This window comes from Artemia sp. Qi Xiang Cuo, chromosome 3 (assembly GCF_049724085.1).
Source record: "Artemia sp. Qi Xiang Cuo chromosome 3, ASM4972408v1, whole genome shotgun sequence".
NCBI classification, from domain to species: Eukaryota; Metazoa; Arthropoda; class Branchiopoda; order Anostraca; family Artemiidae; genus Artemia; species Artemia sp. Qi Xiang Cuo.
The window spans coordinates 50,287,689-50,295,875 of record NC_142796.1 but is presented as its reverse complement, the minus strand read 5'-3'; positions in this window follow the sequence as shown (position 1 = coordinate 50,295,875).

The window sequence follows — 8,187 nt, the reverse complement described above, 5'->3', positions numbered from 1 at the left end:
ACATGACAAAACAGGGTTTTTAATAGAGAAAGCGGAAACTAACTTTTTGAACAAAAGAATTATTATTAGGCATACACCGAAACTGGTCTCTGGCCATTGAAAGACAAGAATGACAGAATAAGACAAAACTTAAAATAGGGATTCGGGAAGGAAAACAGGGTAGTCTTTTTTGGAACTAACAACGAGTAAGTGTTTTACTGTGTAATTAAGGTAGGCTACCACTGTCTGTCTGAATTCCCCTTGGAGATAAAAGTTTGAAGATAAAATTAAAATAAGAAAAAAACCTCTAAAAGATTTCTGTCACATGGAGATAACTTTAATACGTATATAGGAGACCAGAATAACAACTAGCGCTGAAGTCTAACATTTTACTATAAGTTGGTGATTTGGGTTTATAATTTGGTAGTATTTCCACTTAGACAAGGCTTGAGCCATTTGGACAAAACAGCATTTTAAGGTTAGAATAAGCAAAATTAAATTTCTTCTCAGAAATTTAAGCTTCAAATAACTGAGGGTTTAAAGAAGAAAGGAACCTCAACCAAGAAGTCAACGTTAGGAGAGCCCTTTGTGCTCCCCTTTTTCAGCCTAGAATTCCTTGGAACTTAGCTTGACTTTATAAAGACCTTATATCCGAAAATTGGAATTCTCGGACAACAACATTACTTCCCCCCCCCTGTGCAATCTTCAGACATTTATAAGAAGGAGAACACTGTTCCCTTTTTAATCATTCTTTCATTTCGTTAAACCTGTACTGCATGTTTATACAAAGGTGGCCTCGATGTTTATACAGATAGGTTAGGGAAAAAGGGAATAATATTGTCAATTAAAAAATTTCCAGACCTTTATGTCCAGAGATATCCGATTGAGAGTTTTCCCTGCTAAAGTTAAGGCTTACTAAAGGTCCAAGGAACACAAAGTCCTTTTAGAGAAATAATAAGAGGATCTCTTGGTTTTGGTTAACGTAAATTGAAATAAAAATCAAGTATGGTTATTCTTAGCTTCGCTCAGCAATAGTTTTAGATAAAGGATTGTAATACCCCAGAACTTAAATTTTAACCAGCTGTTTAACTATAAGTCTTTTATAAGTAGAAACACGTGATAACCTATAATTAAGTTAATATTTTTCTTTTTGGTAAACATCGGGGAATTGGACAAGTTGATCATACGAATTAGACTTATAAGAGGCTTCGGAATCTTCAACATAATCAGAATTCGAATATTTTTCTTTTTTTCTTCTTTTGTAACAAATATCAGTTGTCACTGAATTCTGAGTACCGATTTCTTACCCAAAGCCTCAGTTTATAACACGCTACCAAATTTATTAGCCCTGATAGTAGGGGCAACCTTACAAGCATACAGGATCACCATCATCAAGCAGCATGCCGGAAAACATTGTGAAAGGCTGTTGCTGCATCTCTTAGGTGAACAATCCATATTTTTTTGCGTTGTTATTGGAATGATACAAAGGTCCGTGGATCATCAGATAATTTGGAGTCTGAAACATTGCTATTAAATTCACACCAAGAGTTACTGTACGGCGAAAAAAAAAAAACGTCCCTTAACTGTCTTCACGGTATTTAAATCTACCAAAAAAGATGACAGTAAAAAAAATACAAAAGTCATAAATATAGGTCATAATTATAAAATATTTTATAGGTCATAATATAAAAAAATAAAAAGAATAACAAATAAAATAACCAAATTTTCAAAAATTAAAAAATAATATATACAAAACAATTAAAATTTTTGGCAAACTTACAGGTCATGATTTTGGTTGATTTTATTTGTAAGAACCGGAATGAAAGTTTTTTTAATAGCGTAAGGTAGAAAAGGGTATGGGAGAAAGAATGGGGATGGGTTGGGATAGTATACAAGGGTGGCGATTTCTTTTGGGTGAGTGGGGGCTAATAAAGAGGTTTTCAGTACGTGGGTTTACTTTTGCTGACTTCCCGAAACGGAGGCACAAATTTTTTTCTTCTTGAGTCGAGGGTATCAAGTTTTGAAGTTTTAAGGAGGTATGAATATGGGATCTTGCCTTCCTTATAAATAATCCTCCAGGCTCTTTTTTGAATATTTTTGATTTTTTGGTTGCTTCAATTGAGAGGCCTGGATGCCAGACAGGATAAGAGTACTCGACCAAAGAACGTACAAAAGAAATATATACCTTTAGTATGTGAGATGGGGGGGAGGCAACCAAATTTATTCAGAAGTTTCACAAGAGAAAGTGACAAGTTTGCGTGAAGGATGGTGTTATTTCCATGGGTGTATCACTTCAAAACGGAAGGTATGGCAACACCTAGGAGTTTAAAGGAAGTAGCTGAAATCTCAGGAGGAATACGATGAAGGAAAAGAGGAGGGGACATGAGGAAACTGACAGATACTATGGTGGATTTATAAGGATGCCTTGCCTGCAATGTCATGGAGGATACCCATCGGATTACTATAAATATTAGGAGCGTGTACAGCTGTGTTGGCTTCAGGTGGCTTGGTGCTACGCTGAGTTATTAGTAGTAGAAGTAGTAGTATCGCTACAGCAGTATCAAAAGGGACTATTTTGATTGGAACATAGAAGCATTGGTATTTAATTTTAATTTTATGGTAACATTCTTCAAACTTTTCTTATTATTCTGTATATTTTAATTATCTCTTTATTTTGATATCATTTTAACTATCAAATTTTCCATATATTCTGCACATGAGAAATCTAAATCATTTGGTGTTTCTTGATATTATTTTACCTTTATTTGAACTATGGTAATATAAGGTCCTTAACGGTAATATACCACTTGTTCGGACCAAAATAGCTACATAGGAAAGTGGTTCTAAGGTAAATCAGCAAAATAATTCATTATTCAAAGGGTTTTACTCATAACAGGATGCAATTTTAAGCTTTTGCAATAGTTGGGAGTTGTTCAAAGCAACTCAAGAGTTAAATTATAAATACAGCGATGAACAAACGGCAAAATTTTTAGTTTTTATTTACTGAAATCACACAAAAAAAGATAGATGATAGACAATCCTCCAAAAATAGTATTTTTTTATTTATTTAAATCACAACTCCATGGATTTCAATAAGGGCGCGCTCTTGCATGATTTCCAACTTTCAGAATGTTAGATGTTAATTTTCATTTACAATATACTTAATTTCCTGCTAAACTCCATTGTAAATGGAAGATAAATGAACCTTTTTCATAAGATAAAGCACTATTGCTATTCCCAACAGATTTCTTTCAAGATGGCCATAGAATGAGTTTGGAGATACCTATAGTGTGTATTTCTGTAAAAACAAAATACTATATATTGTCCATTTTCCTTACCCCAAATAATTGAAATAAAAATACAATAAATAACGGGTAACATTTTTAAATAAGATACTGAAAAACAAAATACTTTTTAATACAAAAATTATAGTAAATGTCTCAGTGTTCCGGCTCCACATCCTGAAATCTTTATCAAAAGATAACTAAAACTAGTTTAAACAAAATAACAGACGGGAGCGGAAATACGAATAACAAAAGAGAAAACTCACATTTAAACGAAATCCATCAAGGTAAAGAACCGAGGCACACATAATTACGGACTATTATATGGTGAACAATAGGTAAATAATTACGAAATTTTGTAATTTTACCCGAAATATGTAATTGTCAATAATCCAGTTCAGTAGAGCCATACGGATCAATTTTCCATTTGCCTAAACATTATTACTGTTTTACCAAGTAAGTCCTTGGACCAAAATAACGGGTAAAACTTTTAATAAAGACAGTGAGTAAAATAAACTAGAAAAGTCAAAACATTTTGACTTTATTTTGGAATACCTTTATCTGCACGAATAAATAATATATAAACTAAATTAAAAAACTTGGACATATAAGAAAATTCTCTAAGAGATAAAGATGTCACTATCATAGGCAGCACAATAGCGGTGCCTAAGCAAAGGGCAAAAAGGCTTCACTGTATTAGCATTATTATTTTTCAGCGCCAGTTCGTATGGAAAGAGCAGTCATAAGAAATTTAGAGGGGGCTCATTTGAGACAAAATTGAAAGTTCTAGTGCCCTTTTTAGAGTCAAAAGTGATTGGAGGGCAACCAGACACCCACCCATGCCCCTTTTAACCGCCCTACCTCCAAAATCATTCAGTCATAATTTTCAGATTGCTAATAGACAACAGTAAGAAAGTATATGTGAATTTTAGTACTGAAGAAATACCCGGTAACAAATTTACTAATGACACATTAAACCCTAAGTTTTTAGCGACCTGGTTCCATGAGTTTTGTTACAAGAATTGAAGCAAAAGTCTGTAGCTTTCGAAGTTTTGTTTAGCGGTCTTTCAAAACATTGAAAGTAAATTAGTCCTTAATCATGTCTTTATACATAGTTCGTTTTGAAAGTGTGATAAAACTACTGCTTGATAAAAATATTTTCAATAAGGCACCAATATTACTGTAGTTCTGAAGAGGGTAGTTGTATTCTTGACTGGATAAAATCCAGTTTCACCGGAGTGGTTACTATAGAAATGTGGAAAGATATTATTGGATATGATTTAATCTGCTAAAGATGTAATTGAATTGTACTGCATTGGAAAACCAAGGCGGTACTGCAATTCTTTCATTTTATTAATCATTCAACCGGCATTCGGATTTAGCTCCGCTCCGCACGCATTATGAATCATCAACTTTAACACTAATTATCGTAATACAGGGTCGTCGTTATTTGGAATTTCAGCTGAAAATAAGTCATCAATTTGGACTGGTTTATGGATTCGATCACCAGGACTGTTGATCAACTGCATACGTGGTAGTCCAAATTTTTAAAATTCAATTCTAAATACATGAGTTTTGGTTTATGATAAAAGATTGTGTGACGCTGCTCAAGTCACAATAGTGGCTTAATAAAACGTCATACGTTCTTACCATTTCTACGTTTGTTGATAATGTTATTAAAAAAATGTGTTGTAAGTGCTAGTTAAGTATGATGTATTATTAGTTGAAAAAATAGAAGTCAAGTCAAGTCAAGTCATATGCTGCCACCTTTTCAAATATCTATCTTTTATCAAAATCATTGATTATTTCATCAAATTTTTGTTTTGTAATTCGAGCAACGAGAGCTGGACGACCTTGAGCAGACTTCTCGATGATAAATTCATTATCATCAAATATAATGCGTGCTGCTTCTTCAATTTCCTGCCAAGAAGGATTGCAAGTAATAACTATGAAAAAATAAGGTGGTCCATGGCGACAAACAACAGCCATCGTATCTTTGAATTGCTAAGCATAATAACATCTTGATCCGGGAAATGATGACGGCATTGTTGCTTTTTCACGGACAACTTCATTCTGTTTCATAGCTAAGCCGTTGATAATTCGTATAATACCTATGTAGCTATTGTTTAAAATAGTTTACAGATTTGTAATTATTTTGTGTCCACTGTCTATTTAAAGGCGATCTGATTGCCCCGACCTTAGATGTGAAATCTCTTACTCAGAAGCTAGCACCCTAAACGGATGTGCTTTGAACTGGTGCTAATTAACTGTACAATCTAGACCAACCATATCCAGAGCTCGTAACTAGCCAATTTCGTAGGCCCGAAATAGAGAGGGATAAACTTCGATAGTTACGATTAGGTGAAGATTCGGTTAGCCCTGATTGAGGAAACTATAGGTTATCTCTTTATTATCTATATATTTCTCAAAGAATACAATAAGAATATGGCTCTAAAACGATTTAATGATAAACACACATATAAATGACACTTACAATTGAAGTAATCTATTCCCTTCGAAAAGTATTTTGTCGCATTGAACTCTAAAACCGAGGTGCAGTTTATCTGTTATCTTGACCTCATATGGTATTTCCCCCGACCACAATTCTGGTCCCTTCCGTCAATTTTTTATTCCCCAAGGGCTTTCTGTATTTTTGTTATCTGATCTACATGTTCTGTTTCTTCAAATTTCAAAATTAGGATTACTAAATTATTTTAATTCCCCCTCAACATTTCCTAAAATTTTCATCTTAAAACTTATAGCCTTAGTATTAGTTGCAGTAGAAGAATTAGTTAGAGTAGCAGCAGTAGTAGTAGTGTACATACATTACCTTTAGTCAATTGATCATCTCCCAAAGTATTCCTAGAACGTTACAACTTAATATCCTAGGCCATTCCTGAAGAACGCCGTCTTGACAATCTGTGTTCATATAGTATTATTTGATTTAGTGCAACTCCCCCTCAGCAATTCCTCAAATTTTTCACCTCAATATCCTCAGTCTTAACATAGTCACTACAGAAGCAGTAACTATAGTTGGAGTAATGGTAGTAGCCGTGGGAGTAGTGGTAGTAGTAGCAGAACTAATAGCGTGCAAACATTGCCTTTCTGGTCAATTGATCATCTCCCTCATCATTCCATGAAAGTTTCAACTCAATAACCTTAGTCATTTCTGAGTTACATCATTTTGACAACCTATATGCATACAACATGTTTTGATTTAGTTCCACACTCCCCTTAACATCCTTCAAAAGCTTCACCTTAATGTCCTTGATTTTTTGAACACTAAAGGTCAAACATGACCTCTTTCCCAATTATAAAAACTATATGTAAAGAATGAGCAAATTGAATAGATTACAGCCGATGCTCTAAGGATTGTGGGAGATTGCCATCCTCGGAGATATAGTTTTTGGATCTATCGACTATGTTGAACAAACTTTATATATCAAAATTTTGATTGGATTTGCTTGGGGAATTATTAGGCGTTTGAGCAATGTCGTTACTAGCCGAAATGTTGGAGGGATGGGAGCAAGAGATTTTACCGACTGGCTGGCCCTTTTTACCGACTGTTTTTTTGTCAATATTATTAGCATAATGTCCGTTTCGAATACAATACGTAAAATCACTGCACTAGTCAATAAAACCGCTGCATTTACCAACCGAGATTTAGATTTTGGTACATATCATGTCAATATTTTAATGCTGATTATTTAACCAAATAGAAAGCTGTGGCGCCATCTATAAAATCACGGCAGGAGTTGGTAAAACTGCTATAGACCTATTCTAAATTCTTTATCCAAGTTTAGGCTTCTTGCAAACAGAAAAAATAAAAAAAAAACCGAAAATAAAACATTTTGAGCTTAAAAATATAAGAATTGGAAGACTCTGTAGAAAGAAATTACCTTAAATCGCACTTGAAAGAGAATCCCTTTTTATTCTGACTCCAGCGGAGACAAAACCTTTACTGTATTAGTTGCTTTCTTTCATGAAGTGGAGCAAAAATTAAAAAAATAAAGTATCCTAGGTTGACAGTAACCCAATTAAAATATTTTAAATTAGTCTTGCCATCACAAAATCTATTATTCAGTAATTTCATCGGTTTTCATCGTTCAATTCAAACAGATCAAATCATTTTCGATTTTTTATGCTGCTTATGTTATGATTCTTAAGGGGCTTATAGACCAGAAGTAAAGCAGTGTACATGCCTACCAGCCAATTTGAAAGTGGCTGTAGAATTTATGATTACTGAAAAATCAAACAAATAATAATAATGCACAAAACATGTCTTCCTTGTAGTCCACGTAAAACTTAAAAGAAAGGAAACGGCGTTTCAGCTTATTAGCTATGGAATAGGAAATTTAGTAGGAAGGCCTTTAAAATAATTTTCTGGAAATTTAAACGGCGACTCTCTATGGTTTGGCTTATAAATATGTTTATGGTTTTTAGACCATCTCTGTAACATTAGTATCTGACTTACCTCTTAAGGGCTAGGCACACGTAGCTGATTTCGGGAACCGATTTCAACAAGGGTGTACTCCATGTCGAGTTATTATAATTAATGATGCTAAGAGGCGGGGCTTAGTGATGTTTTTTGGTGATTAATCATCATTAATTACGATTAATTTACAATAATCATTAAATACAATTAATTACATGCCTAAAGCTCTAAATGCCTACTACATTCCTTGTCTAGAACGTAATTAATGATGATTAATCACCGAAAAATGTCACTAAACCCTGCTTCTTAGCATCATTAATTATAATCACTCGACGTGGAATACACCCTTGCTGAAATTGGTTCCCGAAATCAGCTACGTGTGCCTAGCCCTTTACCCCTGGTTCTCAATGGTTCTATTTTTCTTTATTTTAACGCAAAACGCCTAACGCATAACGGATGCACGTGAATCACAAAAATTTTAAATCTGCA